Source organism: Rutidosis leptorrhynchoides, chromosome 8, assembly GCF_046630445.1.
Source record: "Rutidosis leptorrhynchoides isolate AG116_Rl617_1_P2 chromosome 8, CSIRO_AGI_Rlap_v1, whole genome shotgun sequence".
Lineage (NCBI taxonomy): Eukaryota > Viridiplantae > Streptophyta > Magnoliopsida > Asterales > Asteraceae > Rutidosis > Rutidosis leptorrhynchoides.
In genome coordinates, this window is record NC_092340.1 from 358,250,665 (window position 1) to 358,261,906 (window position 11,242).

Here is an 11,242-nt window from a genome sequence, read left to right on the forward strand (position 1 = left end):
CTACATCTCTCTCCATATATAACCAGTGGCTCACCATCTCCTTGTGATATACGAAGAGCTTTATCTCTACAGATAACATCGGCCCTTACTTTAGTCAACCAGTCCATGCCGACAATCACGTCAAAGCTTCCCAATTTGATGGGTATCAAGTCAATTTCGAAATCCACGCCAGCTATGTTAATAATAGCTCCTCGGCCAATTTGGTCAACCTTTTCAAGTTTACCGTTGGCTACCTCGACAAGCATACTTTCTTTTAAAGGAACTAATGACCAATTTATCTTATCGCAAAAGTGTCTACATACATAGCTTCTATCGGCACCAGTATCAAATAGGACAGAAGCTAAAAGATTGTTGATAGTGAATATACCTGTAACCAAGTCAAGGTTCTCACGTGCATCCCTTGCATTAACATTAAAAGCTCTACCACGCGGTGGTCCGCCGTCCTTCTTCTTATTGGGGCAATCATTCCGAAAGTGGCCCTGCTGTCCACACTCATAGCATTTCCTTGGCCCATTTGGGTTTGTCCTTGCAGCTGGGACGAAAATCTTGCAGTTCTTACCAACATGTTCGATCCTGTTGCACTTTTCACAGATCGCATTATAGTACCCAGTGTGGTGTTTGTAACACCTCTTGCACTGCGGTAAAGTGCCCTTGTAGTTCGGGTTTGAACTTGTGCCGGGGTTGGGGTTTCCACCGTTGTTGTGCCTCTTGGTAGGGGTTTAATCGTAGATTCTCCCCTTGTTATTATCCCACTTGTGCTTGTCACTACTACCCACTTCAGACTTGAACTTCTTCGGTTCATCGATGAGAATCTGATTCATGAGTGTATGCACCATGTGCATTGCTTCGGGAACATTCGGTGGCTTGGACGAGGTGACATTACCCTTGATGGACTTAGGAAGTCCCCAAAAGTATCTTTCCATACGCTTGAATTCCGGGGTGACCATGGTAGGACACATAAGAGCTAACTCAAGAAACCTCCGATTGTAACCATCGAGATCGTTGCCAACAGCTTTCAATTGCATAAACTCTATTTCCATCTTTTGTATCTCGGTTCTCGGACAATACTCATCAATCATAGCCGCTTTGAACTCCTTCCATGGCGTAGCATACGCCTCATCAATACCTTGTGCCTGAGCCATGGTGTTCCACCACGTGAGGGCGCCATCAAATAGCGTGCAGGAAGCAAATTTGGTTTTGTTGGACTCGGAACAGTTACTGACTCGGAATACTGATTCAAGCTTTTCTAACCATCTTGTGAGACCAACAGGCCCCTCAGTTCCGCTGAAGTTATGTGGTTTATAGCTCTGGAATTCCTTGTAGGTGCACTCTTTTCGAACGGGTTGGATAACCGGCGGTGGTTCAGGTTGAGGGTTCATTTCCGCCAAGGCTGCGGCGACTCGTTCATTAATCATCTCTTCGATTTGAGCTGCTGTGGGTGTTATTCGTGTGTTTGCCATTGCCCTTCGAAACAGAAATTTTGACTTAAGTCAAAATCCAACATTTAATATATAATAATATAGTATATAGTAAACAGGGAAACAACACAACGCATGCCAATATAGTAACGCAACCAGGTATAAATACCGCAAAACCAACATACAGTAACGTAAATAGAACACTATGCAAGGATTAAACAACGCAAAGTTCCATTAATAAGGAGTTGCATACATAAGTTCGTACATTACATAAGGAAAACATGGAACTACAAACGAGATTACAAAATGGAACCTACTACAAAGCTCTATGGTGATGGTGGGTAAAGGATGTCCAGCACATGGGACATCTGCTCCTCGAGCTCAGTTACCCGATCACGGAGGATCCCCACCTCCCTCATCAGTTCCTCGACAGAGGGAGGGGCTGTATAACGACCCTCATTTTTCCATTCTATATTTTTCCAATATTAAATGCCCAAACAATATAATTAAAATGTAATGATTAAACTTTAATCAACAATTGTTAAGTGTTAAGAGTTAGAAAACATATTAATTAACTTTGTGCAATAATTGACAAGTTAATAAAAGATGAAAATAATAAACTGTTAGTCGACACTCACTGCTAATTAAAAATTTATGCATTTATGTTATAACTAATAACCTATAAGTAATAAATAAAAAGTGACATTTATATAAATAATAAAACAATTGGGAACTAAATATATACAAGTCATGAATTAGTAAAAAGAAAATAATACTTATCATGTAGTAAATGTAAAAATAATAATAATAATAATAATAATAATAATAATAATAATAATAATAATAATAATAATAATAATAATAATAATAATAGTAGTAGTAGTAGTAGTAGTAGTAATAATAATGAAACTAAAATATCTTAAACAATTACATCCTTATGTTGACTAAAAAAATAAAATAAACTAGTACCACCTATTGTTGACTAAAAATTATAAAACAAAATAAAATCATTAATTAGAACATCCTTATGTTGACTAACACTCTAATACTTGCACTATATAAACACCTAGTTTCTCATTCACAAATCACACCAAAATCCTCTCTCAAAAACAATCTCTCCCTCTCCCTCTCTTGTGGTATTCGGATCTTCAAGCTTGTTCTTCGTGTTCTTCAAGAATCTTCAAGGAGTTCTTCAAGATTTTCAAGGCTTTGATCTTCCATCTTCATCGTGTTCATCTTTTTTTTGTTAATTATCTTGAATCTTCAAAGGTATAACATAAACCCTAAACTATTTACATAAACTTTGATCTTTGTAAATTCATATTCATATTATAAACTTGTTATTCATAAGTATATACATAAACACACCTAGATTTATATATACATATATACATGTAAAAAATATATATTTATATATATATATACATATATATACGAATTATATATACATATACATATTAAAACCTTAAATCCTAATTACACCTAAACTATAATTCTTAAACCATAATTAATTAAACTCTAAACATTTATGAAACCCTAGGACATTAATTACTAAACCCTAGTTATTAATTACTACTTTAATTAACTAACCCTAATTAATGAAACCCTAATACTACTTATACTAGTACTTAACATGTATACACTATTACTATTACTAGCACCTATAACCTACTACTTATATTGTAGCACAAAAACATTTTGGGATATGTATTAAAGATGTATAGATCTTCGAACTTTCTTGACGAATGGTTTCTATTAGATTCTAGGCAGAGGGTTTGGATTTCCGATTTAAAGGCTCCTATGGCTCAAGCCCCTAGATCTAAATTAGTCATTCGAAGAGAAAGGGGTGATTGGAAGCTTATCTAATACGACAAGTATCCTAAAATGGAAAACACTGATAAAAGTAGAAACTCTCTAGTCATAGAAACTTAGTAAAATAAGAAACTTTCTAAAAATAGAAACTTTATAAAAATAGTAACTTACTAGGAATAGAAACTTAGTAAAACAAACTATACTTAAACACATACTTAAACTTAAACATGGGCAAAACACTTAACTACTCTTAAATGTCAATAGGTTGACTTTCCTGCTCACTCGTTCAACTCTTTATTCCGAGGAATAACTCTCTCTCTACTTACTAAGGTGAATTCATAGCCCCACTCTTTATTGCTAGCAAACTTATTTAACTTATTTGGGGTGAGACACATGCTGCTTTTACTATTTACAATTTAGACACAAGTACCAACTGCTAAAACTATGCTATACCCGGCTATGTCCGACTAAGTCCCTACAGTGATATTTTTAAATGCGGCAGCATGCTTATTTATTGGGGGTAGGCCTATCGGGAGTAACGTCCCCGATACATTTGACTCAGTCTTTGTATTACTTGATAATGAAATTTAAACCGACAAGGACAGACACAACTTGTCATGGGGCAAACTTGAACGTTTAGTCTAAATATCACGCACTGGCATAACTTTTTGATCCTGCGGGAGATCAACTTTACAAACTAAATCTTGTGGTCTAAAACAACGATAACTACTTTTGTTAAACCTATGAACTTCACTCAATCTTTTTGGTTGACACTTTAGCATGTTTTGTTTCAGGTGCCGTTTGATTCAAGCTTTCTTATCTACTACTTATGTGATGCTACTCGGACTTAGGATCAAGAGATATCGCATTTATTACTTCTGCATATGAACAATTACTTTATCGTTATTTCCATTATTGTAATGACATTTCATTTTCCGCTGCGTACTCAATAAAGTTAAATTTTCTCATTTAGTATTGTTCTCGTATTATAATATGTTGGTTTATTTGATATTAGTAACGTTTCTTCCAGACCCTATTGGGAGGACGTTACAGATTGGTATCAGAGCATAACCAGGCTGTTATAGAGAACCAGGATTGCATTTTTATGTGTGCCTTACTTGTTAGCTAGGGTGCCTTAGCAATCTAGGAAACTATAACCTTTCCTGCCTTAGACTTTAAAGCACTTAGGATTGCCTTGTAATCTTAAAACATATGCTTTACAATCTTATATTAAAACTGATCAAAAATCTCCTTCCTAATGTTAGGATGTCTAATTCTTACCAAGCGACCAAAATGAATCTTTTCAAGCCAACCGAAAAAGATACTGAAAGGTCTTCCACTGAAAGACCAGTCCAAAGTCCACCTTATGGCTTTAGTGGTCCTCCCTCACCAAACTATAGTCCGGATACTTTACCCAATTCTCCCAGTTACCACCCGACTCCAAGATCGGAAAGTAAAGGGAAACGCCCTGCTAATTTCAAAGAAGATAGCCCGTCAAAGAAAATATCCCGATCCCCTTCCTACGATGAAGTTGATGCCAAGCACGAGCTCATGAATCTGCGAAAAACTACCCGATGACCTAATTCGCCATATTGCAAGGATCGATGTTCAAATGAAGAAAAAAGACCTAGCGATCAAAAAGCTCATGGAGGAAAATGTTGAACTAAAAAAAGAGATAAAGTTGGTGAAGTATGAAGGTGATAGAAATACCCGATGGGGGAAGCAATCTCTCTCCTACCTAAGAGAAGATGTTGACCTTAGATTGAAGATGGAGGAAAACCACGTGAATAATCAACTTTCTATAAGGGACCACAAGTACCATGTAATCAACAATGAAGTTTCTAATCTTTATGTTAATCTTGAGTTTCTGCATGAGAAACAAAAGGCGAAGAATGAGAAAGTTGAGAAGTTTATGAAGAAGGTTGAGGACAAGAAGAAGGAATATGAAGACTACTTCAATCTTAATATTTCCTAGTTATCTTTCCAAATTCTTATCCATGTAAAGGCTATGCCTTAACTATTCCTATTTCCAACTCGTGTAATAAAGGCTTATTTAATGCCCCATTCTTAATAATATGAAGTGTTTCGCTTATATCATATTCATCTTTATCTCGCTTAAAATTTTTTCAAACTTATGACCTATCAAACTTATCAGACTTCTATAACTTAAGAAGCACGGTTCGTCCAACCGCACCAACTATTACCACGATGTTTCATAACTTTCAAAGATATGAAAGTTGACCAAGTCCATAAAGGCTGCAACTTAAAACTAGCCAACCATAGCTCGACAAGTTCGTAACTGTTTTCATGGAAAACATTTTGATCTGCTCCAAGAGTGAGAAAGAACGTGAGCAACATTTGCAAATTCATTCTTGAACTCTTAAGAAAAAGAACAACTCTACGCAAACCTTTCCAAGTGCAAGTTTTGGCTTAAAACTGACATGTTATCGACCCAGCTAAGATTACTGCTATCCTTAACACACCATATTAGAAATCATCATTGATCACATATCCTGACCTTATGGAGTAATATTGAAATGGAAATATGAATTAGTGAAATATAATGACGGTGGCCAACGTGATTATATTCCAGTAATTCATAGAGATATTCCAATATCATGACATATGGAATAAAAAGTGAATCAAGGAAAAAATTCTCAAACTATCGTTCAAAAACCCAAATGCAAGGGCATTAAGGGTGAAAAATGATCATCTCAATATTTGTAGATATACGAAAATCTATCTCATACTCATTTAACGATCTTTCATATACCACAAAGGATGTGAACAATCAAACCTTGAGATTTTACGTTCATTATCCTAAATGAATACCTCCTGATCATTGATACTTAATCATCACTTGTTATATCCAAATCCTCTCTATTAATACACTTTTGGTGTAAATTTATATATGACATTCAAAAACCCATTTGAACCCTCAAACGTCGATATTACAAACACCATGTCCAATATTACATTATCTATGTTAAGATGACGAATATCTCATATGCATAACCTTTTGAAGAAGGGAACCTCCATACGTGTATCGTTTTGACTATTATAGTCAAGAAACTTCTGCACTCGTGCATCTACTTATAATAGACTACTTGGCACCATGCAAGTAATGGTGTCATACTCAAACAATAATCTATCATTGTCAACTCAAAAATCAAAGGTGAAATACACTATCTCAAGTTGTGGCTGGAGCTAACCTCATCACATACTGCTGTAACAACTGAAATGATTCCATCATACTTTAACATATCCTCCTCTCAGACCAACTAAGGCTAAATTCAGACGATCATTACATAGTTGATAGTCACTGCTATAGCATTTGTTTATACTTGTCTCTGCGACTGCCAGATTATTTATGCCGAGATCTCGAACTCTCACTATCACTCGAATGATTCAAAGTTTACAAATCTTATTTGATGTTCCTTCATACATAACTCTAAATCCGAGGGATTTACTCAATTGATGATAATCACATTATCAACCTTCTTACTTCAACGCTAACATTCTGAGTCCAAAGACTCACGCCCTGATAAAAGCCAATTCATTAGTTTTCACTACCTCGAAACAATTATTACACAATTATCTCCGGAATTTTAAAATCTTCAATCAATTTTTCTCAAACAGATAAACTCTTAAATACAAGTACCCTGTTTTCCAAAGATTTCGTACACGAGTCTTTATTTTCAAACTTTCTTGGAATTTATAAAAAAAATGATTTTTCACTTATGCGATTTATAAAATCTTATACATAAATTTAACTTTACGTACTTTGACTAGTACATATTAAATAAATACTTTCGCTTCTACAAATTTCCACTTTGATTAAATCGAAATTACTTTACAAATTTTACGTAACCCTAGTTTTACTATGGACATCATTTCGTCACCTTCTCTAAAAATTACTTTCACTAATTATAAAAACACTTTCGCATTTTTATCAATTTACCTCTGTTTTATCAAATTAAACATTCTTTTAATCAACTCTTTTTCGTATTGGTCAAATTATTTCACATAAATAATACGTGATGTACATAACTCAAGTCTTACTAATAGCTCCGCTTCGTTTATATTGTTATATCGAATGTCACAACTTTTCAAAAATTACTTTGGCTCATTATTAAAACTTTCGTATTTCTCTCCAATGCGTTTGGATCACCTTTATTCTCATTCTCTGTGTAAGAACGAGACTTACCTCTTTACGTACGTCATCTCTTCATTTCTATGCTAATCATTAAGAAGATCCTACTTCCGGTATCTCACGGCTAAGCCACAACACCCTCATAAACATCAGTACTACGATCTTTTGAACAAGGAAGCAGAGGTTCCTTCATGATAGAAACAATATCTTAAAAACAATGATTCACCTTTATTCGAATCCGCGTTTAAACTCATAAGTAAATAATAGACCGACCCGCCATTGGTGCGAAAACACTTTTCTAACTCTGAAGGAGTTACCTTAAACATTTATGAAGATACTCTACACATTTCTTCCTTGTTGGATTACAACTAGATGTTATTCTAGTCAAGTCTAGATCTATGATTCGACATGAAGCTGAAATCATAAATCTTGAAGCTACATTCTGAAACTATTTCTAAAGACAAGTTCTCATGTATACTGAACGATGTCTTTCATTTAATCACTCGTATTATCCTGAGGTCAATGAATCCTCAACTAATGTCTCATTTATCTATTAGACATCTCTTGAAAACTAAAGGTATCATGGTTACTTTTCGCAACTTGAAGCTGGTACTATCCCTAACAAGCACCAGCCATACATCAAACTACGTAACTGAAATCTTTACGTACTCTACTCTATTTTATCTGCCCTACTATTGCGGCATAAACACTCAAAATCTTAATGAGCTCAACGATACATTTAATGCTGATATAGCATCATCTTTCCTTTTAAAGGAAAACTAGTCAAACAACACTCTTGTTATTCCTTGGAAAATCTCCGCATTTAATGCACTTTGTAAACGACCTAATAAGGTTAAGGATCATGAGATCAAACATGTAAACAAAACAATATACTTATTGTTAACACTCATTGAAATTCACTAAAGGGCCCCGATTGTACTAGGGAACGTGAAAATCAAACTCTATTAAAATCCGTTGGGATTCGCGTAGCAGCCACTAACATACATGGGAACGCGAAGACCAAACGATACGGAAATATCTCTATCTCTTCTCAACTGCTGATGCAAACGAGAGCTTTACCTAAAACTTCGGGACGAAGTTTCTAATAACGGGGAGGTACTATAACGACCCTCATTTTTCCATTCTATATTTTTCCAATATTAAATGCCCAAACAATATAATTAAAATGTAATGATTAAACTTTAATCAACAATTGTTAAGTGTTAAGAGTTAGAAAACATATTAATTAACTTTGTGCAATAATTGACAAGTTAATAAAAGATGAAAATAATAAACTGTTAGTCGACACTCACTGCTAATTAAAAATTTATGCATTTATGTTATAACTAATAACCTATAAGTAATAAATAAAAAGTGACATTTATATAACTAATAAAACAATTGGGAACTAAATATATACAAGTCATGAATTAGTAAAAAGAAAATAATACTTATCATGTAGTAAATGTAAAAATAATAATAATAATAATAATAATAATAATAATAATAATAATAATAATAATAATAATAATAATAATAATAATAATAATAATAATAATAATAATAATAATAATAATAATAATAATAATAATAATAATAATAATGAGACTAAAATATCTTGAACAATTACATCCTTATGTTGACTAAAAAAATAAAATAAACTAGTACCACCTATTGTTGACTAAAAGTTATAAAACAAAATAAAATCATTAATTAGAACATCCTTATGTTGACTAACACTCTAATACTTGCACTATATAAACACCTAGTTTCTCATTCACAAATCACACCAAAATCCTCTCTCAAAAACAATCTCTCCCTCTCCCTCTCTTGTGGTATTCGGATCTTCAAGCTTGTTCTTCGTGTTCTTCAAGAATCTTCAAGGAGTTCTTCAAGATTTTCAAGGCTTTGATCTTCCATCTTCATCGTGTTCATCTTTTCTTTGTTAATTATCTTGAATCTTCAAAGGTATAACATAAACCCTAAACTATTTACATAAACTTTGATCTTTGTAAATTCATATTCATATTATAAACTTGTTATTCATAAGTATATACATAAACACACCTAGATTTATATATACATATATACATGTAAAAAAAATATATTTTTATATATATATACATATATATACGAATTATATATACATATACATATTAAAACCTTAAATCCTAATTACACCTAAACTATAATTCTTAAACCATAATTAATTAAACTCTAAACATTTATGAAACCCTAGGACATTAATTACTAAACACTAGTTATTAATTACTACTTTAATTAACTAACCCTAATTAATGAAACCCTAATACTACTTATACTAGTACTTAACATGTATACACTATTACTATTACTAGCACATATAACCTACTACTTATATTGTAGCACAAAAACATTTTGGGATATGTATTAGAGATGTATAGATCTTTGAACTTTCTTGACGAATGGTTTCTATGAGATTCTAGGCAGAGGGTTTGGATTTCCGATTTAAAGGCTCCTATGGCTCAAGCCCCTAGATCTAAATTAGTCATTCGAAGGGAAAGGGGTGATTGGAAGCTTATCTAATACGGCAAGTATCCTAAAATGGAAAACACTGATAAAAGTAGAAACTCTCTAGTCATAGAAACTTAGTAAAATAAGAAACTTTCTAAAAATAGAAACTTTATAAAAATAGTAACTTACTAGGAATAGAAACTTAGTAAAACAAACTATACTTAAACACATACTTAAACTTAAACATGGGCAAAACACTTAACTACTCTTAAATGTCAATAGGTTGACTTTCCTGCTCACTCGTTCAACTCTTTATTCCGAGGAATAACTCTCTCTCTACTTACTAAGGTGAATTCATAGCCCCACTCTTTATTGCTAGCAAACTTATTTAACTTATTTGGGGTGAGACACATGCTGCTTTTACTATTTACAATTTAGACACAAGTACCAACTGCTTAAACTATGCTATACCCGGCTATGTCCGACTAAGTCCCTACAGTGATATTTTTAAGTGCTGCGGCATGCTTATTTATTGGGGGTAGGCCTATAGGGAGTAACGTCCCCGATACATTTGACTCAGTCTTTGTATTACTTGATAATGAAATTTAAACCGACAAGGACAGACACAACTTGTCATGGGGCAAACTTGAACGTTTAGTCTAAATATCACGCACTGGCATAACTTTTTGATCCTGCGGGAGATCAACGTTACAAACTAAATCTTGTGGTCTAAAACAACGATAACTACTTTTGTTAAACCTATGAACTTCACTCAACCTTTTTGGTTGACACTTTAGCATGTTTTGTCTCAGGTGCCGTTTGATTCAAGCTTTCTTATCTACTACTTATGTGATGCTACTTGGACTTAGGATCAAGAGATATCGCATTTATTACTTCTGCATATGAACAATTACTTTATCGTTATTTCCATTATTGTAATGACATTTCATTTTCCGCTGCGTACTCAATAAAGTTAAATTTTCTCATTTAGTATTGTTCTCGTATTATAATATGTTGGTTTATTTGATATTAGTAACGTTTCTTCCAGAACCTATTGGGAGGACGTTACAGGCTGGCAGAGCAGGCGGTGCTGCTGGTGCAGGAGGTGCTGGTGGTGCTGATGGTTCGGCTCCAGAGGTAGATGCTGCATGGCGGTAAGGCTTACGCACGAACGGATCAGCCGGGTAAGGCACGACCCGCTTACGGGCGGTAACCCTACGACGCTGACCATGTGAGTTAGTGAACGCTCTTCCTCCGTTGATCCCTGGAATAACGGTGCCGTCGAAACGGTACCGCTTCTTCGGCTAAGTGGAGGGTGGCTGCACATGTGTATCATCAAGGTTCTCCTCGTCGGAGTCGTTGTCAC